General features: G+C 39.2%; 1 long non-coding RNA gene across 4 annotated transcripts; it reads right to left on the bottom strand.

Moving 5' to 3' along the window:
• Positions 1-658: 658 nt before the first annotated feature.
• On the bottom strand, positions 659-25,320 carry LOC138056751 (uncharacterized). Of its 4 annotated transcripts, none has more exons than XR_011133527.1 (10): positions 24,680-25,320; positions 22,390-22,528; positions 20,909-21,036; positions 20,572-20,625; positions 12,396-12,534; positions 10,936-11,047; positions 10,599-10,652; positions 5,591-5,748; positions 3,180-3,318; positions 659-1,864 (listed from the first exon to the last, which is right to left on the bottom strand). It is a non-coding gene; the product is annotated as an uncharacterized lncRNA (long non-coding RNA). The 4 variants fall into 4 exon arrangements; XR_011133528.1 differs by having other exon boundaries at positions 20,921-21,036; XR_011133529.1 differs by lacking the exon at positions 5,591-5,748.
• Positions 25,321-25,831: the final 511 nt, after the last annotated feature.

Below are 25,831 nucleotides of genomic sequence, written 5' to 3'. Positions count from 1 at the left end.
TATTAAATTAAACCTCCAACAATTTCTGTGCAAATTCTAGAACAACAAAGGATAAATAATTTAGCTTTTAGCATTCCTTGATAGAGCATTGCCTACTAACTGCGGATAGAAGAATATTCACGGTTTCGCATTTCCGAGAACGTTTGACTCTTGACTCGATAAATCTTTTGCGCACGCTTCACGCTTTCAGAGATAAATTGGCTTACTAAAATATAATTTAATTTACTTTTTTCGCTGATATTGTTGAAAGCTTGACATAAAAACTCTTCCTCGGTTTTTACAAGAAGCTTTAGTCAAGGTAATAACGGCCAGGCAATTGAGTGACGCTATAAAATATACTTTGCTTTTCGTGCCCGAGCAACGTTATACAACTTTCAGCTGGCAAATAAACAAAACGTTTTGGCGGGAAAAGAAAAGGCACATTGTTAAAAGAGATGAAAGAACACAATTGAAATAACTTCTTCTTGTAAAAACAAGCCCTAACACAACATATTAAGGTTTTTTATCTGCATTACAAGGGGGATAACGGGGCTTGGTTGGAGACAAGGACAAAGGCTTGTGCCTAGAAATATTTTAGTGGGACCCCTACCACAGTTTCGAGAAAAACTGCATTGAAAACCAAATAATTATACAAAGTAAAGAGTATCACACATTGTTAAGAGAAATTTTTTATTCACCATTTCAAGAAGTGAAATCTTTGGCCACTTGAAATACAACATTAATTTTACCTTCATAATAAAAACTCTGTAAGGCAGCAGCATCTTGATATACAGTACACTGAAAAAATAAACAATTAAAAAAACACAGAACATAAAAAGTACAAATCCTTATGCAAAGACAAGCATTTCTCCAAGATAGCCAGATTTCACATCTGGTCTGCATTCTCCTTATTGGCTTCATTTCAGCACTTTTTTATCTCTAAAGTAATAGAGCAATATTAGAGCAATATTAGAACAATATTATTATTCTGCTTGCACTACTCTGTCTGGCTGTGGTAACAAGAACCATTCTCACATGTTAAACTAGAACAAGTTCATGTGGAAAGGGGAATTTGCATGTACATGGGATTCTTAGCCAAACAGGTTCTTAAAAATTAGTTTCTTATATGTGGGAAGGTTTTTTCACCAGCTCAGTAAAATATGAGATTAGGAAGGTTATGAAACAAATGGAAGGTCAAAGATGGGAAAAAAAACTGGAAGAAAATACTGAAAAAACCTTAACCACATATTAAAACTATCCTTCTGCCAAAACATTTGTAAACTGGGGTTGTTTCACAATTATTGTTAAAAACGTGACATATGACCTGTAAAATAAGCCTACTGCATTCCAAACACGTTTGTTACAAATTTTGTCTTGAGCCAGACCGCCTGAATCGAAGACAATGATAACAAAATACCCAAAAAGACTTTAAGTTGGCTGTATCCCATCTTTTATCCTTTCATCTAACAAGGAAATGGATATTTTGTTAAATTCTGCCTTCTTTTATTTGTCAATTAAGCTTGGCTTCAACAACAACAAATTCCAGCCACTTACAAGCAACAATTTCCTCAAACTTTTCCATGAAAGGACAAGGGCCGGAAACAAAGATTAAGTGAGATACAAAGAAATGAATCCAAAAAACAGAATTTAACAATTTAAAACCTTTTATGTTCAGGTTGTTGCTCGCAAAGAAGACAGCATGACCTCCAGCTTTGAACACAGGCTACGCAATTATCACCATAAGTCCCAAACACAAAACCATCACGAGGGAGCCACTTCACTTGAGGCCAGCCCAGATCCTACGTAAATCCTTGTCCTTCCTCAACATCCTGAAAACAGCAAACCCAACATGCAGCTTCTGCAACACAGATGTTCACTTCCCAACCTGAAACAGAACAGCAGTTCTTTGATGAAGTCGTTTCCCACAAGTAAGTGCACGATTATGTGGGTGGGGATTTGGGGGGTTAAAATAATTAAGCTCTGGTTGAATCTTACAAAGCATACTTTGCACACACATGCATTCGGTAAGAAGTCAATTGGCTTCTTCGTTCGGCTTAACTAAATAATTATTGTAGTTAGATTATTTAACGACACCCATGGTACGGGATGGCTCCTCCCCTTAGGCTCCCATTACGTTTGGGTTCCTTTGCAGCTCATTCGGTTCACGAGTGGATTTGATCGGCCTATTCGGTATCGTCAAGTACTTTTTTCGGCTTTTTCATCTTTGTTTTGGCTTAAAGGACTGCACTTTCTCTTCCAATACTTCGATCTGAGGTCACCTTGTTGGTCACCTACAATTAGAGTTCCTGAAATGTTTTTCTACCAATGAAGACTTCATCTTCCACAAGCTTCCCTTCTTAGTTGCTCTTTCCAGAGACTTTGCTTGGATGTCACTTGGATGGTCATCTACAAATGGAGTTCCTGACATTTTTTCTACAAACGAAGGCTTCATCTTCCACAAGTTCTCCCGCTTAGTTGCGCACATTGAAATTGAATTTCTTCACATGATACACTTCACTTGCCAGACCCAGTGCTGAGTCAAGTGAAGTTTTAATCTCATAAGGTTCAACCAGACACTAACATTGATCAAGATAACAGGCCATTCCAATTTTGTGGGGAGATCTCATTTGGGAACTTCCTTCAAGTTGAGTGGTCTCTGTAGTAAAACTTAACACAACTAGGTTAGGCTCGCAATGTCTGTTGTGGCTTTATGTCTTGCCTGTACAAAATTATTTTTCCAAGTGATCCTGATCTTTAAAAACTACACTTTACACTGAGACAATTCAGTTTGGCCAAACAAAAGTTAATTCACAATGGCAATGTGGCAACTGCATACTTCAGCATTGCGTGGATAGGTTACATGTAGGTAAACCATAGGTGTCAACTAAGTACTCACTAGGGTAAGCTGTGATGAGCCTGTGTTCTTTCTCTTAAATTGCTTCATTAAGAAGAGACACCTCATTTACAGGTTACCCGAGGGAATTCATGGGACAATCCACACACCCTAGACTAAGCTTTTTTTTTATATATTTATGGTAAGCATGACTGACTAACAAGGATCAATCTGACCAGAAGAGGAAGATGAAAGGCAGTCAGTTATAGTTAGCACTCCATGAGAGTGAGATGGGAGGATTTTTTTCACTATGGTAGTGGTAACACTGAGACATTGACAATAACTATTGCCTCTTTGTTAGCTTTACCTTGTGAAGGGAAACTCCTGTCAAAAAGCCCTGCATTGCATATGGCAGGCAGCAGCAATAGTAGTCTTCACATTAAACATCTGCAAATGGCAAGCATCAGCAACAGTCCCAGCTGTGGAATTGCACTGGAACCAGCCAGCTGAAGACATGAATAATCAAGATACTACTTTTGAAAAGAATCCTGTTAAGTAGTTAGAGTAGCTGCCAATGAGGCAAAGACCACTTAAAACAGAGGTGAGGATAAAAGGACATCACTTTAAATTAACCCAATTAGTTTTAATACCTATTGATATTGACAGAATAGATATTACAACTTTCATTTAATTTAAAAAATACACAGCAGCTTCAACTTGCACAAGCACATGAAAAACCTTTGGCATTTTCTTTCACCAAAAATTAAATTCTTTCGATTCAAAAATGGGTTTATCATCAAAGTTAATGCGTGTTGAAAAAGCTGTCAATACTTAATAACTGGCTGGTTGGTTCCCATTTTCGGGTAAGTGACGTCCTGGCAAAACAACATCAAGGAGGCTGAAATGGAGACTACTACCTAACAGCAACCCAGAAAAGGTAAGGCTTATTTTCATGGCACAACTTTTGTTTTTTCAAAAACTGTTTCAGGGATTGAAACAGACCAGGATTCTAACCTGGCATAGGCCCGACCTTGGGGATAGCAGTGCACCACACTGCACTACCCCTTGGGAACAAAAGTTGTACCATGTCAATGGGTCTGAGGCAAGACACTACAACCTGGCATGAGGTATGTGGAACTTTAATTTGTATTTTTCTGCCGATTCCGAACACACACTTCATTCGATCTCTCGTTTCTGTCGCCAACACTGTGTTACCGGATTCACTATTCGATTCATCGTCGACACTTCGATCATTTTACTACTATACCGCTATGACCACGTGAAGCAACGGCCATTCACTATGACAATGACAATGGCCTGCAAAGCCCTGAAAATATTCTTGGTTTTGCCAGGCACCCAAATTTTTCCAGCATAGGTGCGCACCCTACCATCAACATCTTCAAAAGCAGTGGAGTATTTAATAATAAATAATGTCAAGGATGCTTTGTAACTATTAAAAAGACATAAATAAAAATTTGAACACTGAACTTGTTGTCAAGCTGGTCATTTAAAGACGAGTAACACAAAGAGATAATGAAGTACTGCACAAATAAAGAACTCAACAATTCATTGCCTCCACAGGTTCTAACACAACTTTGTGCCAACAGGTGCTTTTACTTTTCAGGGTTTGACAGCAATGTATCAAACAAAAGACTGTAATATGTTGTATCACAAATAAAAGAAATAAAAACCATCTGGCAGTCTCTTCACTTTCTAACAAAGATTATTTGCCTCCACAGCTACTAACACTGTTTTCCTTCAACAGGTTCTTTTTCTTTTCAGGGTATCAAACCAAATGCAACTGAATTAGTTATAAAACCTTGTAACTGCAATTAAAGACAATCAATAAAACAAAGAAAAACTCTTGTCAGTCTGCCTTTTTTTAAAAGTAACAATTTTGCAGATCTCACTTCATGGAAATGTCACTTTGCTGATGTGAAGTGCCATGTAAAACTGACTGTGATTCTGTTTCAGGAAATTTCATATTTAGAATAATCAGCAATGACACATGACCAGATGCCATAATGATCTTTTTGAACAAGAAGGTAGAAGGTAAGTCGTTACAAACAGGGTGTTGTTTATAAAAATTAACCTCATTATTTACTTCAAGGTTCACTTCCATACAAATGTGTACTTGGAAACACTGCAGCTGTAACTTCAGTCAAACGAAGAAGCACTTGATCAAGTACTAGATGGTCTGTAAGTATAATGACTGCCATTTGTTTTAGCTCCTTTTTTTTCCCCATAGAAAAGTACTTTCCTTTGTATTATTATTTGAAGCCAGTAGTGGAATTGGCTTTAAGAGTACATGATATAGTAGCAGAAGACACTACCCGAGAGAGTTAATGTTTTGAGCTTCAAAGAAGTGAAAAATGAGTTTGAAAATTGACTATTTTGTTAAGTTAAACCTTCAAAACTTAGAGCGTACTCCCCAGGATCCTCTCACATCAGACGGCAACACTAGAAACAACTTGTTGGTGCGTCCCTATCATCATGAGGGTACTGAAGTTTGGAAACGAGGGCTTATAGACAAAGCATGGTGGATCATTATTCAGCAAGCCCCTTTAAAGTTGCATATACGGTAGACTTTAGAAACATTAAAAAAGAGAGGACTTAAGCAATACTTGGAATTCAAACCCATTATTACCTGTTGCAAATGCCTTAATTCACAGTTAATTCCATGAACATGTACAAATTAAACATAACTAACTTTTTAAACTTGTTTACTTGCCAGGAGTCTCAATTGTGCAGTAATGTGACCTCTATTGTTTCTCTAACCTTGATGTCATTTTTGGAATCACAAGAGATGCAATGATTCCACTCCAATAAACTCTTGTGTTCTCAGGGCTAAGCAGCATTTTATGACAATATCTTTTCACCTCTTGCTGGTACTCATGTTAGACTTCCTTACTGTTGCTTACAACATGAAGATTTCCCTGGAAGAGTACACACAATATTTTGAGATTGAAACTCTGTTTTGAGGAACTCTGACCACAAAAAGAACCTCTTCCACATTGTGTGCAATATCTAGATGGATACTGAGCTTGAGCCAATCATTTCAAACAGGATTTTCCTTGTGGAGTTGAGTGTGTAGACTGAAAGGTCATTCTAGCACCCTCTATCACTGAATTAACTTTGCTTCCATCAATACTATTGCTGCACTGTGCAATATAAAATCTCTTCACAGCCCACAATCCCTTCATTTGCTCTTGCAAAGGGTTAATCAGTACATGTATGCATGATGTGGATGGAACAAGTTAGTTGATCGGTATTTCTGCACTTGCTCAAGCACATACTAAAGAGCAATTTGTTAATAGATCATGAGCACTACTCCAAGAGTTTGTAGGCAAAAACGTCTTTCATTGCCTTGAAAACCATTTTGTCACAAGGAACTTATCCCACAATAACATTTCTTTTTGTAATTCCAAGCAACGCCATGCCAGGTCTACCTTCTCAAAATTTTTAGGTTGACCAAAGATATTTGCAAACACAACGTCATTATATGTGCCTGAAAACAAATGAGGACTCTTGCATTTATCCTCCTGTTGTAACAAGACTTGCTTTTGAACTGCATTTCACCAACTTTTGCCATTTTGGTTTTCCAACTCACAAGAAGTGACTGTTTCTCTTTCCCATTCACCGTGAACATTAAAAGGTATTGCCCTTTGGTTGATGGTGATGAGGTTCCTTGGGACATCTTGACCCCACAAGGATCCACAACCATCTTCTTCTCTCTCCACCTTGCATGCTCTTGTTGAGTTTGTACTTTCCCAAATTGTTTCTACCATGTTTTAGTTAATCCAAGAGGATGTTGGTGAAATCTACCCAACCCATCTCTCGTGCAAATTACAACAACCTTCAGTTACTGAGAACATTCCTTACCTGAACTAAGCAGTGCCATAGTTACCTTTAATGATCCTGGGATTATGTTGCTAATTGATCAGGAAATTGTCTTTGCCCTCACACAACGTGTGGAGCTTGATAACCCATCCCACCGCCAAACCAGAGTGCAACTTCATTAAGGTGAGCACCTGAATAAGTCCTCTCTAAAAAATTCTTCACAGTGGGGCTTTGCAAAAGGGCTATCATCAGAGGGTATGTTACTTTCAGGGATTACCTTTGGCCTCACACAACATCTTGAGCTTCATAACCCAGCCCATGGCCAAACCAGTGTGCAACTTGATTAAGCTTCCATTTCATGATCTGCTAAGAGGAAAATTTATCTTCTATTTGGAAGTACCCATCTCTTTGTAGCTGTGGTTTCATGTAGGGTTCATTAGTGTAGGCTAATTGCTTCCCTGAAAAATTCTCACAAGAGGTTAATTAACTGACCAATGGGAAGACAGGATACTTAACAAACCTTAAAAGTCAGTGGCTAGACCTTGCCTGTACAGCCCATCTGGAATGGAGATGTAAGGTCCCTTCATCCCTCTATTAACCTGGAAGCTCACGCAAGGAAAGCTGGAGTACCCCCTTGGACTTACCAGGGTCTGGTTCACGAGAAGACATGGGGAGCAGCATAAAGGGCAGTTGTATTGGTGGATGGGCCTTCTATGGCCAACTGTGTATACACTGTACAGCCAGATGCTGGCATGTATCCTTGGATCCACTAGCCCTGGTTAGACAGCCACTGTGGTTCATGAAGGCAATGGCAAACCACCTCCAAAAGTTGTTACTCCTAGTTCCCTTATAGAGTTGTAGTATTAATCGTCTTGTAATGGATACTTCAGAGGGTATCGCATGTGATGACGTTAATAGGATCTTTCTTTGGGAAGCTGTCATATCGAGCAGGAGATAAACATGTGAAATCCTCCTCTTCCATGACTCGAAATGGTGTTAGGAATGTAAGAACAATGTGAAGGCAAGAGAAGTATGAAATGGGAAGACTGGAGAGGCAGATCCCAGGTCTTACAAAAGCTTGTTGCAAAGACAAAAAGGAAACTCTATTAGCGATGAAGTGTCTTTAATGTACTCTGGGAGTATAAGAAGAGAAAGTGGTGTTGCCCTACTACTGGACAACAAGCCAGTAAAGTGTGTAGAGACAGGAGAACCTTAAAATGGACTCCTTATGCATATGGTTACTGTAATGGTCACGAGAATGAATTTGTATAGCGTAATTCATATTCACATACTTAAAGCTGCTTCTTACAATTAATCAATCTGTGGGTGAGACTGGACATCGGCAAATACATGTACAGGTGCCACTGGCAGCCGCTATCACTCCATGTAAGATCTCACCCAACCCATAAATGAATGAAAAGAGGCCTAACCACTACACGGGGAGCTAGATGCCCCACTTTTTGTGACAAGTGTGTGGATTCTTTTATGTCCCACAGGATTATAAACATTGAAGGGTTGTGAGACTGGATCTTTGGTTTATTGTCCTTATCCGAGAAGACTTGAAGGACTAACCATTTGCAGATTGCATTACAATACTTTCTCCTGAGTTATTTAAAGACCCTGGGTGTTGGTCTGGCCAGAGTTGCACCCATCACCCTCAGCACAGTAGTCAGATGCTCAACCAATTGAACCAACTGGTCGGCAGTCAAATTAAGACTACGAGGTGACCCAGTAAATAATTATTATGATTGTTGTCGCATGCATGCCTTCCACAGACCAACTGTATGGCAGAGTAGAGGAAATGGATAATCATGTTGATCAAATATTTAAATGTGGAAAAGGGAACAACTAAGTTAGAGGACTTGGGGATTTCAATACAGTTGTTGGTGAAAGAAGTGATGGTTTAAATGCAGGTTGTTTTAGCCTTGGTGGCAGTAATGATAGGTGAGACTTTCCAGTCGAGTTGTGTAAATGCAGCAACATCATGACAGGTAACACCTGGTTTGAACACAATTTAATGGCCTGATTCCAATTCTGGTCATAATCTGGTCATGACAAACATCAAGTTTAGTTTGAAAAGAATATGTGGTAGTAGGAAAACAAGGAAATAAAATAGAAAGAAGAACTTTGCAGAGGACATGGATCAATATCTTCAAATGAATGCAACTCAAAACTCATTACAGAACACATGGATTTAGCTCAAAACTGAACTTTGGAAAAGTGGGGAGGAGAATACTGGATAAGACGTAAGAAATAAGCCTATGAAGCCTTGGGTTCTTCACTTGTTGTAAACCCTTATTTGGCATTTGAGTCCTATAGAAGCTTTGACATCACATGTTAGACATTCATATTGAGAGTCATTACCAGATGGGCTGAGTTGTCACTCCGTATGACAATCCCTTTTTTGGTTAGCTTTGGCCATCCTATTGCCTTCAAAGTGGAAGCTACTTTTGTTTATCAGAGCCCTCCACGTACCGGTAACTCTGTCTCTGGCTAGGTCCTCCCAAGTTTCTTTGTCAATATCACATTTCTTGAGGTTTTGTTTTAATCTGCACTATCTTGTTCCTTTTCTCTTGGCATCCACGATTTCTGTGACGTCCTTTGAGTTCTGAGCAGAATGTGGGTTTGGAAATTCTTTCCTCTGACATTCGTACATGACCTGCCTGTCTGAGTTGTGCTTTTATGATCACCTGTTTGATGCCAGTCATGTCAGTTTTCTCCAGAACTTCAGTATCTCGTGATCTGTCTTACCATCTGATTTTCACGATTTTCAAAGACAAGTTATAGGTAGAAATGTTTAAGCTGCATCGCATGTCTGCTGTAAGTTGTCCATGTTTCACATGCATATCGAAGCAATGTGAGAAGTACAGATGATAGACAAAACAAAGAGAGGCAAAATGGAACAATGTAAATATGGTACATGGTAGAGGAATGCGGGGGAAAAGTGAACTTTGCAGACAAATGGAAGAAGTGAGTGCTAAGTGGTGAGAGGGTCAGTGGAAGGCCTGGTGAGGAATTTCTAATCTTCTTTGAAGGCAAACAATGAAGTCAAGATACGAACCTAAACTGTATCAGAATTTAATTACACAGTCGCAAGATGGATACTGTGAGAATAAATGAGATTGAGAAACATCAAGATTGTCATCTGCAGCACTTTATTTTTGGGACCAAGTGGTGGTCTGCGAGAAAAGAGGATGCCCAAATGCAAGAAAGTTGTGAAATGTGGCTTTGGAGGAGAGTCCTAAACATCTCTTGCCCAGATAAAGTCTAAAATAAAGAAGAACTTTCGTGTATTGATAAGGAAAGGGTCACCATATTGGTTATCAATAGCAAAACTTGGCTTGGTCATACCCATTGCCATAGTGAGCTCCTTCCTCCAGAAACACCTTAAACAGGAAAGCAGTAAGGGATGGACGACCCTACTTAAGAAGAATGCTAACCAATGGCAACTGGAAGAAATGCCCAGCCTCATGGGAGGACAGACACACCCACAGAGGTTCCTGAATTGTGTATATGGGGTACAAAGGAGCCTCCTCAACATGGTCCTCAGGGAGTTAGCACGCCCCTGCCCCTTTTGGAGTGCTATTTCCCACTGAACTTCATTACTCCAAAAAAGGTAAGCCGAAAATTTGAAAAGTGCATTACATTTACGTGAAAAAGCAGATTTTAGGTTGAAATTTGCCTCCTGCCATTTTAAAATGGACATTATCTCATTTCTTGCCATTAGCTCCACATATCGAACAACATCTCAAAGACATGAGAAAAGACTAAGTACAACAATTTTTCATAATAATTATTATGTACATGTGTATATTAGTAACAGAAAGTTATGAAGTAAGGCTGAAGGAAGAGTACCGTGTGCAGTAAACAATTAGCACCATATGGGGCAAGCTGAAGACAACAGGTTTATTTAAATACAATCACAAAAAATTTAAATTACATTTACCTTGTTGCTCAGTTTGAACGGCTGAACTCTCGGGATAAATGCTGCACTTGCTTGCTAAAAAAAGACAAAGCTTTCAGACATGGTTTCATGCTACTCTGCTTTGAACAATAATGACTCAAGACAAAGCTTTATTTGTGGTATTGAATCCAAAAGAAATGTATAGGCTCTACAATTCAGAACACTTGTCTCAATGTAAATGTTCAAACATAAATGAAAACCTTATGTACTTCAAGTTATTATACAATTCCTAGTTTCATTTCTTACGTGAAAATATCAATATCAGCTCATCTTAATTAAGAACAAGTTAATTAAACTATATTATATTTGCTTTTATTACCAGGAACTCAACTGATGAATAGCCCACTGGACATCAGACAGAACGATTTGAGTTTCGATCCACCACTGTTGCAGACGGCCAATCCACTTTACGGTACCCTCGGCTTGGTATCCTGTAAAACACAGCATATTGCTTCTGATCAGCCCAGGCAAGTCATTTGCAGCACTTTGATGAAAGATGCATTATTGCAGTAAGTTGACTTTTGTATGGGTTGGGGTATGGGGGGTTAAAATAATTAAGCTCTGGTTGAATCTTACAAAGCATACTTTGCACACACATGCATTCGGTAAGAAGTCAATTGGCTTCTTCATTCGGCTTAACTAAATAATTATTGTAGTTAGATTAGTTAACACCCATGGTACGGGATGGCTCCTCCCCTTAGGCTCCCATTACGTTTGGGTTCCTTTGCAGGTCTCTCGGTTCACGAGTGGATTTGATCGGCCTTTTCGGTATCGTCAAGTACTCTTTTCGGCTTTTTCATCTTCATTTTGGCTTAAAGGACTGCACTTTCTCTTCCAATACTTCGATCTGAGGTCACCTTGTTGGTCACCTGCAATTAGAGTTCCTGAAATGTTTTTCTACCAATGAAGACTTCATCTTCCACAAGCTTCCCTTCTTACTTGCTCTTTCCAGAGACTTTGCTTGGATGTCACTTGGATGTTCATCTACAAATGGAGTTCCTGACATTTTTTCTACAAACCAAGACTTGATCTTCCACAAGTTGTCCCGCTTAGTTGCGTGCATTAAAATTGAATTTCTTCACATGATACACTTCACTTGCCAGACCCAGTGCTGAGTCAAGTGAAGGTTTAATCTCGTAAGGTTCAACCAGACACTAACATTGATTAAGATAACAGGCCATTCCTATTTTGTGGGGAGCTCTCATTTGGGAACTTCCTTCAAGTGGAGTGGTCTCTGCAGTCAAACTTAACACAGCTAGGTTAGGCTCGCAATGTCTGTTGTGGCTTTACGTCTTGCCTGTACCAAATGATTTTTCCAAGTGATCGTGATCTTTAAAAACTAAACTTCAGACTGAGACAATTCAGTTTGGCCAAACAAAAGTTAATTCACAATGGCAATGTGGCAACTACTTACTTCAGCATTGCGGGGATAGGTTACACTGTAGGTAAATCGTAGATTTCAACTAAGTACTCACTACGGTAAGCTGTGATGAGCCTGTGTTCTTTCTCTTAAATTGCTTCATTAAGAACAGACACCTCATTTACAGGTTACCCGAGGGAATTCATGGGACAATCCACACACCCTAGTCTAAGATTTTTTTAAATATTATCATGGTAAGGATGACTGACTAACAAGGATGAATCTGACCAGAAGACCAAGAGGAAAGGCAGTCAGTTATAGTTCTCATTCCATGAGAGTGAGATGGGAGGATTTTTTTCACTATGGTAGTGGTAACACTGAGACATTGACAATAACTATTGCCTCTTTGTTAGCTTTACCTTGTGAAGGGAAACTCCTGTCAAAAAGCCCTGCATTGCATATGGCAGGCAGCAGCACTAGTAGTAGTCACATTAAACATCTGCAAATTGCAAGCATCAGCAACAGTCCCAGCTGTGGAATTGCACTGGAACCAGCCAGCTGAAGACATGAATAATCAAGATACTACTTTTGAAAAGAATCCTGTTAAGTAACTAGAGTAGCTGCCAATGAGGCAAAGACCACTTAAAACAGAGGTGAGGATAAAAGGACATCACTTTAAATTAACCCAAATAGTTTTAATACCTATTGATATTGACAGAATAGATATTACAACTTTCATTTAATTTAAAAAATACACAGCTGCTTCAACTTGCACGAGGTACATAAAAAACCTTTGGCATTTTCTTTCACTAAAAATTAAATTCTTTCGAATCAAAAACGGGTTTATCATCAAAGGGGATTTTTAAAATTTAACGCGTGTTGAAAAAGCTGTCAATACTTAATAAGTGGCTGGTTGGTTCCCATTTTCGGGTAAGTGAAGTCCTGGCAAAACAACATCAAGGAGGCTGAAATGGAGACTACTACCTAACAGCAACCCAGAAAAGGTAAGGCTTATTTTCATGGCACAACTTTTGTTTTTTCAAAAACTGTTTCAGGAATTGAAACAGACCAGGATTCTAACCTGGCATGGGCCCGACCTTGGGGATAGCAGTGCACCAAACTGCACTACCCCTTGGGAACAAAAGTTGTACCATGTCAATGGGTCTGAGGCAAGACACTACAACCTGGCATGAGGTATGTGGAACTTTAATTTTCTGCCGATTCCGAACACACACTTCATTTGATCTCTCGTTGCTGTCGCCTATACTGTGTTACTGGATTCACTATTCGATTCATCGTCGACACTTCGAACATTTTACTACTATACAGCTATGACCATGTGAAGCAACGGCCATTCACTATGACAATGACAATGGCCTGCAAAGCCCTGAAAATATTCTTGGTTTTGCCAGGCACCCAAATTTTTCCAGCATAGGTGCGCACCCTACCATCAACATCTTCAAAAGCAGTGGAGTATTTAATAATAAATAATGTCAAGGATGCTTTGTAACTATTAAAAAGACATAAATAAACATTTGAACACTGAACTTGTTGTCATCTGGTCATTTAAAGACAAGTAACACAAAGAGATAATGAAGTACTGCACAAATAAAGAACTCAACAATTCATTGCCTCCACAGGTTCTAACACAACTTTGTGCCAACAGGTGCTTTTACTTTTCAGGGTTTGACAGTAATGTATCACAAAAAAGACTGTAATATGTTGTACTGAGGTATCACAAATAAAAGAAATAAAAACCATCTGGCAGTCTCTTCACTTTCTAACAAAGATTATTTGCCTCCACAGCTACTAACACTGTTTTCCTTCAACAGGTTCTTTTTCTTTTCAGGGTATCAAACCAAATGCAACTGAATTAGTTATAAAACCTTGTAACTGCAATTAAAGACAATCAATAAAACAAAGAAAAACTCTTGTCAGTCTGCCTTTTTTTAAAAGTAACAATTTTGCAGATCTCACTTCATGGAAATGTCACTTTGCTGATGTGAAGTGCCATGTAAAACTGACTGTGATTCTGTTTCAGGAAATTTCATATTTAGAATAATCAGCAATGACACATGACCAGATGCCATAATGATCTTTTCGAACAAGAAGGTAAGTCGTTACAAACAGGGTGTTGTTTATAAAAATTAACCTCATTATTTACTTCAAGGTTCACTTCCATACAAATGTGTACTTGGAAACACTGCAGCTGTAACTTCAGTCAAACGAAGAAGCACTTGATCAAGTACTAGATGGTCTGTAAGTATAATGACTGCCATTTGTTTTAGCTCCTTTTTTTTCCCATAGAAAAGTACTTTTCCTTGTATTATTATTTGAAGCCAGTAGTGGAATTGGCTTTAAGAGTACATGATATAGTAGCAGAAGACACTACCCAAGAGAGTTAATTTTTTGAGCTTCAAAGAAGTGAAAAATGAGTTTGAAAATTGACTATTTTGTTAAGTTAAACCTTCAAAACTTAGAGCGTACTCACCAGGATCCTCTCACATCAGACGGCAACACTAGAAACAACTTGTTGATGTGTCCCTATCATCATGAGGGTACTGAAGTTTGGAAACGAGGGCTTTATTCAGCAAGCCCTTTTAAAGTTCCATATAGACTTTAGAAACATTAAAAAACAGACGACTTAAGCAATACTTGGGATTCAAACCCATTATTACCTGTTGCAAATGCCTTAATTTACAGTTAATTCCATGACCATGTACAAATTAAACATAGCTAACTTTTTAAACTTGTTTGCTTGCCAGGAGAAAAACAGAGTCTCAATTCGGAAGCAATATGACCTCTATTGTTTCTCTAACCGTGATGTCATTTTTGGAATCACAAGAGATGCAACAATTCCACTCCAATAAAAGTTTGTGTTCTAAGGGCTAAGCAGCATTTTATGACAATATCTTTGCACCTCTTGCTGGTACTCATGTTAGACTTCCTTATTGTTGCTCACAATATTTCCCTGGTAGAGTAAACACAATATTTTGAGATTGAAACTCTGTTTTGAGGAACTCTGACCAGAAATTGAACCTCTTCCACATTCTGTGCAATATCTAGATGGAGACTGAGCTTGAGCCAATCATTTCAAACAGGATTTTCCTTGTGGAGTTGAGTGCATAGACTGGAAGGTCATTCTAGCACCCTCTATCACTGAATTAACTTTGCTTCCATCAATACTATTGCTGCACTGTGCAATATAAAATCTCTTCAGCCCACAATCCCTTCATTTGCTCTTGCAAAGCGTTAATCAGTACATGTATGCATGATGTGGATGGAACAAGTTAGTTGATCGGTATTTCTGCACTTAATAAAGCACATACTAAAGAGCAACTTGTTAAAAGATCATGAGCACTACTCCAAGAGTTTGTAGGCAAAAAGGTCTTTCATTGTCTTGAAAACCATTTTGTCACAAGGAACTTATCCCACAATAACATTTCTTTTTGTAATTCCAAGCAACGCCATGCCGGGTCCACCTTCTCAACTTTTTTAGGTTGACCAAAGATATTTGCAAACACAACGTCATTATATATGTGCCTGAAAAAAATAAGGACTCTTGCATTTATCCCCCTGTTGTAAGAAGACTTGCTTTTGAACTACATTTCACCAACTTTTGTCATTTTGGTTTTCCAACTCACAAGAAGTGACTGTTTCTCTTTCCCATTCACTGTGAACATTAAAAGGTATTGCCCTTTGGTTGATGGTGATGAGGTTCCTTGGGACATCTTGACCCCACAAGGATCCACAACTACCTTCTTCTCTCTCCACCTTGCATGCTCTTGTTGAGTTTGTACTTTCCCAAATTGTTTCTACCATGTTTTAGTTAATCCAAGAGGATGTTGGTGAAATCTACCCAACCCATCTCTTGTGCAAATTACAACAACTTTCAGTTGCTGAGAATATTCCTTACGTGAACTAAGCAGTGCCATAGTTACCTTTAATGATCCTGGGATTATGTTGCTAATTGATCAGGAAATTGTCTTTGCCCTCACACAACGCGTGGAGCTTGATAACCCATCCCACGGCCAAACCAGAGTGCAACTTCATTAAGGTGAGCACCTGAATAAGTCCTCTCTAAAACATTCTTCACAGTGGGGCTTTGCAAAAGGGCTATCATCAGAGGGTATGTTACTTTCAGGGATTACCTTTGGCCTCACACAACATCTTGAGCTTCATAACCCAGCCCATGGCCAAACCAGTGTGCAACTTGATTAAGCTTCCATTTCATGATCTGCTAAGAGGAAAATTTATCTTCTATTTGGAAGTACCCATTTCTTAGGCTCGATTACCGCCGCTCACTCGAGTTCGGGTATCCTCCCCGAGAAGAGACGGCTGGACGCGTGACCGATAGATTGTGTCTGTGACGTAAATTAAAAATATAATTTATGCGAAGTTAATAGTTGCGGGGAAATAGCATTAGACATCCCCAAAACACTGATTTTAAGAAAACAGAAATTACATAATAATGCTTAAAACGTCTGTGCAAAGTTTCCAGATGATACGAGCTTGAGTTTGTGGTTGAATGATCGCTGTCAGTTTGAATTCAACCGGCGAATCATCAACGAAATCTTCGGCTGCTTTAGCTCTCAGTCGCCTTCATCGGCCCCCTCGTTTTGCCAGCAATAAACGCAACAGTACTTTCAATTGATCTTGAGGAATTTTACTTGCTCTTACATTAGCGAAGTATGAGGAGAAAATTGCAATAGCAATGGATTTGAAAGCCGTATTTTGACCTTGGCGCCAACTGGAAAATCAGTGAAGTTTGCGAACTCAGGCGGTAGAAAACGACACAATTCCCATTCTCCAGCTTCTCGAACACTTTTCGTTGTCGCAATCTTGGATGTTTCCTACCTTAAAGCACTGTAAACCTCGAACAGGCCGGGTAATAGAATACCTTCGCAGCCAAAACATATAATTTATGCCTGACGGATTTGTGCAGGCGAGTTTCTGATTGGCGGAGATTAACAATGGCTCACCTCACGCGTCCAGCCGAGGTTTTGGGAGTGAGCTGGCTCATTTCCCGAAACAGCGGCTGGTAATCGAGCCTACCCATCTCTTTGTAGCTGTGGTTTCATGTAGGGTTCATTAGTGTAGGCTAATTGCTTCCCTGAAAAATTCTCACAAGAGGTTAATTAACTGACCAATGGGAAGACAGGATACTTAACAAACCTTAAAAGTCAGTGGCTAGACCTTGCATGGACAGCCCATCTGGAATGGGGATGTAAGGTCCCTCCATCCCTCTATTAACCTGGAAGCTCACGCAAGGAAAGCTGGAGTACCCCCTTGGACTTACCAGGGTCTGGTTCGCGAGAAGACATGGGGAGCAGCATAAAGGGCAGTTGTATTGGTGGATGGGCCTTCTATGGCCAACTGTGTATACACTGTACAGCCAGATGCTGGCATGTATCCTTGGATCCACTAGCCCTGGTTAGACAGCCACTGTGGTTCATGAAGGCAATGGCAAACCACCTCCAAAAGTTGTTACCGCTAGTTCCCTAGCTTATAGAGTTGTAGTATTAATCGTCTTGTAATGGATACTTCAGAGGGTATCGCATGTGATGACGTTAATAGGATCTTTCTTTGGGAAGCTGTCATATCGAGCAGGAGATAAACATGTGAAATCCTCCTCTTCCATGACTCGAAATGGTGTTAGGAATGTAAGAACAATGTGAAGGCAAGAGAAGTATGAAATGGGAAGACTGGAGAGGGAGATCCCAGGTCTTACCAAAGCTTGTTGCAAAGACAAAAAGGAAACTCTATTAGCGATGAAGTGCGTTTAATGTACTCTGGGGGTATAAGAAGAGAAAGTGGTGTTGCCCTACTACTGGACAACAAGCCAGTAAAGTGTGTAGAGACAGGAGAACCTTAAAATGGACTCCTTATGGTTACTGTAATGGTCACGAGAATGAATTTGTATAGCGTATTTCATATTCACATACTTAAAGGTGCTTCTTACAATTAATCAATCTGTGGGTGAGACTGGACATCGGCAAATACATGTACCGGTGCCACTGGCAGCCGCTATCACTCCATGTAAGATCTCACCCAACCCATAAATAAATGAAAAGAGGCATAACCACTACACGGGGAGCTAGATGCCCCACTTTTTGTGACAAGTGTGTGGATTCTTTTATGTCCCACAGGATTATAAACATTGAAGGGTTGTGAGACTGGATCTTTGGTTTATTGTCCTTATCCGAGAAGACTTGAAAGACTAACCATTTGCAGATTGCATTACAATACTTTCTCCTGAGTTATTTAAAGACCCTGAGTGTTGGTCTGGCCAGAGTTGCACCCATAACCCTCAGCACAGTAGTCAGATGCTCAACCAATTGAACCAACTGGTCGGCGGTCAAATTAAGACTAAGAGGTGACCCAGTAAATAATTATTATGATTGTTGTCGCATGCATGCCTTCCACAGACCAACTGTATGGCAGAGTAGAGGAAATGGATAATCATGTTGATCAAATATTTAAATGTGGAAAAGGGAACGACTATGTTAGAGGACTTGGGGATTTCAATGCAGTTGTTGGTGAAAGAAGTGATGGTTTAAATGCAGGTTGTTTTAGCCTTGGTGGCAGTAATGATAGGTGAGAGTTTCCAGTCGAGTTGTGTAAATGCAGCAACATCATGACAGGTAACACCTGGTTTGAACACAATTTAATGGCCTGATTCCAATTCTGGTCATAATCTGGTCATGACAAACATCAAGTTTAGTTTGAAAAGAATATGTGGTAGTAGGAAAACAAGGAAATAAAATAGAAAGAAGAACTTTGCAGAGGACATGGATCAATATCTTCAAATGAATGCAACTCAAAACTCATTACAGAACACATGGATTTAGCTCAAAACTGAACTTTGGAAAAGTGGGGAGGAGAATACTGGATAAGACGTAAGAAATAAGCCTATGAAGCCTTGGGTTCTTCACTTGTTGTAAACCCTTATTTGGCATTTGAGTCCTATAGAAGCTTTGACATCACATGTTAGACATTCATATTGAGAGTCATTACCAGATGGGCTGAGTTGTCACTCCCTATGACAATCCCTTTTTTGGTTAGCTTTGGCCATCCTATTGCCTTCAAAGTGGAAGCTACTTTTGCTTATCAGAGCCCTCCACATACCGGTAACTCTGTCTCTGGCTAGGTCCTCCCAAGTTTCTTTGTCAATATCACATTTCTTGCGGTTTTGTTTTAATCTGCACTGTCTTGTACCTTTTCTCTTGGCATGCACAATTTGTGTGACCTCCCTTAAGTTTTGAGCAGAATGTGGCTTTGGAAATTCTTTCCTCTGACATTCGTACATGACCTGCCTGTCTGAGTTGTGCTTTTATGATCACCTGTTTGATGCCAGTCATGTCAGTTTTCTCCAGAACTTCAGTATCTCGTGATCTGTCTTGCCATCTGATTTTCACGATTTTCAAAGACAAGTTATAGGTAGAAATGGTTAAGCTGCATCGCATGTCTGCTGTAAGTTGTCCATGTTTCACATGCATATCGAAGCAATCTGAGAAGTACAGATGATAGACAAAACAAAGAGAGGCAAAATGGAACAATGTAAATATGGTACATGGTAGAGGAATGCATGGGAAAAATGAACTTTGCAGACAAATGGAAGAAGTGAGTGCTAAGTGGTGAGAGGGTCAGTGGAAGGCCTGGTGAGGAATTTCTAATCTTCTTTGAAGGCAAACAATGAAGTCAAGATACGAACCTAAACTGTATCAGAATTTAATTACACAGTCGCAAGATGGATACTGTGAGAATAAATGAGATTGAGAAACATCAAGATTATCATCTGCAGCACTTTATTTTTGGGACCAAGTGGTGGTCTGCGAGAAAAGAGGATGCCCAAATGCAAGAAAGTTGTAAAATGTGGCTTTGGAGGAGAGTCCTAAACATCTCTTGCCCAGATAAAGTCTAAAATAAAGAAAAACTTTCGTGTATTGATAAGGAAAGGGTCACCATATTGGTTATCAATAGCAAAACTTGGCTTGGTCATACCCATTGCCATAGTGAGCTCCTTCCTCCAGAAACACCTTAAACAGGAAAGCAGTAAGGGATGGACGACCCTACTTAAGAAGAATGCTAACCAATGGCAACTGGAAGAAATACCCAGCCTCATCGGAGGACAGACACACCCACAGAGGTTCCTGAATTGTGTATATGGGGTACAAAGGAGCCTCAACATGGTCCTCAGGGAGTTAGCACTCCCCTGCCCCTTTTGGAGTGCTATTTCCCACTGAACTTCATTACTCCAAAAAAGGTAAGCCAAAAATTTGAAAAGCACATCGCATTTATGTGAAAAAGCAGATTTTAGGTTGAATTTTGCCTCCTGTAATTTTAAAATGGACATTATCTCATTTCTTGCCATTAGCTCCACATATCGAACAACATCTCAAAGACATGAGACAAGACTAAGTACAACAATTTTCATAATAATTATTATGTACATGTGTATATTAGTAACAGAAAGTTATGAAGTAAGGCTGAAGGAAGAGTACCGTGTGCAGTAAACAATTAGCACCATATGGGGCAAGCTGAAGACAACCGGTTTATTTAAATACGATCACAACAAATTTAAATTACATTTACCTTGTTGCTCAGTTTGAACGGCTGAACTCTCGGGATAAATGCTGCACTTGCTTGCTAAAAAAAGACAAAGCTTTCAGACATAATCTCACGCTACTCTGCTTTGAACAATAATGACTCAACACACAGCTTTATGTGTGGTATTGAATCCAAAAGAAATGTATGGGCTCTACAATTCAGAACACTTGTCTCAATGTAAATGTTCCAACATAAATGAAAACCTTATGTACTTCAAGTTATTATACAACTCCTAGTTTCATTTCTTACATGAAAATATCAATATCATCTCATCTTAATCAAGAACAAGTTAATTAAACTATATTATCTTTGCTTTTAATACCAGGAACTCAACTGATGAATAGCCCACTGGACATCAGACAGAACGATTTAAGTTTCGATCCACCCAGAACAGATTCCACCACTGTTGCAGACTGCCAATCCACTTTACGGTACCCTCAGCTTGGTATCCTGTAAAACACAGTGTATTGCTTCTGATCAGCCCAGGCAAGTCATTTGCAGCACTTTGATGAAAGATGCATTATTGCAGTAAGTTGACTTTTGTATGGGTTGGGGTATGGGGGGTTAAAATAATTAAGCTCTGGTTGAATCTTACAAAGCATACTTTGCACACACATGCATTTGGTAAGAAGTCAATTGGCTTCTTCGTTCCGCTTAACTAAATAATTATAATTGTAGTTAGATTAGTTAACGACACCCATGGTACGGGATGGCTCCTCCCCTTAGGCTCCCATTACGTTTGGGTTCCTTTGCAGCTCATTCGGTTCACGAGTGGATTTGATCGGCCTTTTCAGTATCGTCAAGTACTCTTTTCGGCTTTTTCATTTTTGTTTTGGCTTAAAGGACTGCACTTTGTCTACCAATACTTCGATCCCAGGTCACCTTGTTGGTCATCTACAATTAGAGTTCCTGAAATGTTTTCGTACCAATGAAGACTTCATCTTCCACAAGCTTCCCTTCTTAGTTGCTCTTTCCAGAGACTTTGCTTGGATGTCACTTGGATGGTCATCTACAAATGGAGTTCCTGACATTTTTTCTACAAACCAAGACTTCATCTTCCACAAGTTCTTCCGCTTAGTTGCGTGCATTGAAATTGAATTTCTTCACATGATACACTTCACTTGCCAGACCCAGTGCTGAGTCAAGTGAAGGTTTAATCTCGTAAGGTTCAACCAGACACTAACATTGATTAAGATAACCGGCCATTCCAATTTTGTGGGGAGATCTCATTTGGGAACTTCCTTCAAGTGGAGTGGTCTCTGTAGTCAAACTTAACACAACTAGGTTAGGCTCGCAATGTCTGTTGTGGCTTTATGTCTTGCCTGTACAAAATTATTTTTCCAAGTGATCCTGATCTTTAAAAACTACACTTTACACTGAGACAATTCAGTTCGCCCACACAAAACTTAATTTACAACGGCAATGTGGCAACTGGTTACTTCAGCATTGCGCGGACAGGTTACATCTAGGTAAACCCTCGGTGTCAAATAAGTACTCACTAGGGTAAGCTGTGATGAAGCTGTGTTCTTTCTCTTAAATTGCTTCATTAAGAAGAAACACCTCATTTACAGCTTACCCGAGGGAATTCATGGGACAATCCACACACCCTAGTCTAAGCTTTTTTTAAATATTATCATGGTAAGAATGACTGACTAACAAGGATGAATCTCACCTGAAGACCACAAGGAAAGGCAGTCAGTTATAGTTAGCACTCCATGAGAGTGAGATGGGAGGATTTTTTTCACTATGGTAGTGGTAACACTGAGACATTGACAATAACTATTGCCTCTTTGTTAGCTTTACCTTGTGAAGAGAAACTCCTGTCAAAAAGCCCTGCATTGCATATGGCAGGCAGCAGCACTACTAGTAGTCACATTAAACATCTGCAAATTGCAAGCATCAGCAACAGTCCCAGCTGTGGAATTGCACTGGAACCAGCCAGCTGAAGACATGAATAATCAAGATACTACTTTTGAAAAGAATCCTGTTAAGTAGTTAGAGTAGCTGCCAATGAGGCAAAGACCACTTAAAACAGAGGTGAGGATAAAAGGACATCACTTTAAATTAACCCAAATAGTTTTAATACCTATTGATATTGACAGAATAGATATTACAACTTTCATTTAATTTAAAAAATACATAGCTGCTTCAACTTGCACGAGGCACATGAAAAACCTTTGGCATTTTCTTTCACCAAAAATTAAATTCTTTCGAATCAAAAACGGGTTTATCATCAAAGGGGATTTTTAAAATTTAATGCATGTTGAAAAAGCTGTCAATACTTAATAACTGGCTGGTTGGTTCCCATTTTTGGGTAAGTGAAGTCCTGGCAGAACAACATCAAGGAGGCTGAAATGGAGACTACTACCTAACAGCAACCCAGAAAAGGTAAGGCTAATTTTCATGGCACAACTTTTGTTTTTTCAAAAACTGTTTCAGGAATTGAAACAGACCAGGATTCTAACCTGGCATAGGCCCGACCTTGGGGATAGCAGTGCACCACACTGCACTATCCCTTGGGAACAAAAGTTGTACCATGTCAATGGGTCTGAGGCAAGACACTACAAACTGGAATGAGGTATGTGGAACTTTAATTTGTATTTTTCTGCCGATTCCGAACACACACTTCATTCGATCTCTCGTTGCTGTCACCTACAATGTGTTACCGATTCACTATTCGATTCATCGTCGACACTTTGATCATTTTACTACTATACCGCTATGACCATGTGAAGCAACAGCCATTCACTATGACAATGACAATGGCCTGCAAAGCCCTGAAAATATTCTTGGTTTTGCCAGGCACCCAAATTTTTCCAGCATAGGTGCGCACCCTACCATCAACATCTTCAAAAGCAGTGGAGTATTTAATAATAAATAATGTCAAGGATGCTTTGTAACTATTAAACAGAAATAAATAAATTTTTGAACACTGAACTTGTTGTCAAGCTGGTCATTTAAAGACGATTAACACAAAGAGCAAATGAAGTACTGCACAAATAAAGAACTCAACAATTCATTGCCTCCACAGGTTCTAACACAACTTTGTAGCAACAGGTGCTTTTATTTTTCAGGGTTTGACCGTAATGTATCAAACAAAAGATGGTAATATGTTGTACTGAGGCATAACAAATAAAAGAAATAAAAACCATCTGGCAGTCTCTTCACTTTCTAACAAAGATTAATTGCCTCCACAGGTACTAACACTATTTTCCTGTAACAGGTGCTTTTTCTTTTGAGGGCATCAAACCAAAGGCAACTGAATTAGGTTATAAAACCTTGTAACTGCAATGAAAGACAATCAATACAACAAAGAAAAACTCTTTTTAGTCTGCTTTTTTTTTTAAGTAACAATTTTGCAGATTTCATTTCATAGAAATGTCACTTTGCTGATGTGAAGTGCCATGTAAAACTTAATAAAGTCAAAAGAGGAAGCACTTGATCAAGCACTAGATGGTCTTTTCATTGTTTGGAAGCTTTTTGCTAGCCTGTGCTCAACGCATGGACAGCTTTATATTTTCTAATTTGATGACCAAGACATTATTAGTGATCAAGTTAGTGAGGCAAGTTTTCAAGCCACAGATGAAAAATCAAAATAAACATTTTACATGCCAGGACAGTAATGCCTCCCAGATTTTAAACTAAATTATCTTCTTTAGTACTGATGAGGTAACCAACTCTTGGGAAAAATTAACCTGCTTGAACATCATTTGACATGCACTCACAAAGTATAATGATTGGTCCTCCCCACCCCTCTCCCCCATATCAATGTTGTTACTCTGGTGCAAGGTTTTGGCCATTTCTTACACAACATTCAAATAGGGGAGGAGGGGTTGGAAAGTAGAAAGAATTTAATCTTTATCACACCGACAAATTAGGGCCTCACATTTTCTCGATGCAAGATTGTAGCAATGTAAATTTTGTAATGTCAAGATAATGTGAAAAGGAAAACAGGTCACTTCTGGTTTCCATACATATGGCTAAAAGACATTGTGTGCATATTCTCATTTTTGACAATGGTGGGGTTCGATTGGATTCTGCCTGACCTATGTATAAATGTCTGCATAGAAAGGAAAGTCACTATAAAGTATACCTGCTCCTTACTGTATTTGAGCGTTGGCCCAACTTGAGAGCTGAGTGAACAACAGCCACCATCTTCGTCATTTCGCACAAGGTTCTTCTTGTGTCACAAACCCTCCTCTAAACTTCTTTCTATGCCTCCTTCCTTCTCCTTCGATGACACTGTGTTGTGGTCAAGCCTCACAGCTGCTAAGAACTCTTGTTTTCTTACAGTACCGTTACGACTAGAGTGCTTGCAGACCCTTGTATCACTCAAGCCGAAGCATACTTTGTCACGCAACATTTGTACCAACATACCAAATTCAACATAGCTGTTTGGTGATAAATTGTCATAGAGTTACTCCTTCCAAATAGTACAGCTTTCTGGGAGTTGTAACTGGTTATAGCCACATTGAGTCTGCACTCATTTGTTTTATTAGGGTAAGGGGGTTACTGCACCCTACCGTGATGTTGAAATTGATGAAAAGAAGCACGGTGTCCTCTTTAACGTGAATTTATACAAAGCTGATCCACCAATGGCCACGTCTACATCACGTCATGAAGGTTAGCAACAGGAGTCAATATCATTTCCTGGAAAAGATTATATATACTCTTGCATGGTGCTTTCTACCCAGCCATCCTTAGAATTTGACATTTTTTCCCAATAGAATAGGAAAATGCATCTTGTTCACGCCACCTAGGACTAGGGTCGAGAGCAACAAATTCTTCTCTGAGGGGGTAGACTCAGGTTTTGCTTCCTGTGACACTGCTCGTTCCTTTAAAAATACACAATTACTGAAGGAAAACTCAAATATGAACAAATAAACCACAATTATCTTTAGTTGTCAACTTTATACCTGGTTACCCTTCATCTACCCCAAATTAACCTCGTTCTATCACATTAACCCTCACATACTCTACGTTAACATCGTCAGTTATCCTCATCTACCCTAAGTTGCGGCTTTATCTACCCCACGTTTTAACATCATTCTACCACGATAACACTCATATAATCTATGTAAACCACGTTTACGCTGATCTACTCTTTTTACTAATTAAAAGGAAATCCTTTGTACAAAATGGGACCCTCGATTCTCTTTTAAAACCAGTAAACTCAATGGAACGGATAAAATCAGGTAGCGCATTCCGCAACTTAGCTCATACGTAAGAAAAAGAACTAACACAA

The sequence above is a fragment of the Montipora capricornis genome, chromosome 7, assembly GCF_036669925.1.
Source record: "Montipora capricornis isolate CH-2021 chromosome 7, ASM3666992v2, whole genome shotgun sequence".
Taxonomy (NCBI): Eukaryota; Metazoa; Cnidaria; class Anthozoa; order Scleractinia; family Acroporidae; genus Montipora; species Montipora capricornis.
The sequence above is the reverse complement of the archived record's forward strand: the minus strand, read 5'-3'. Positions and strand labels throughout refer to the sequence as shown.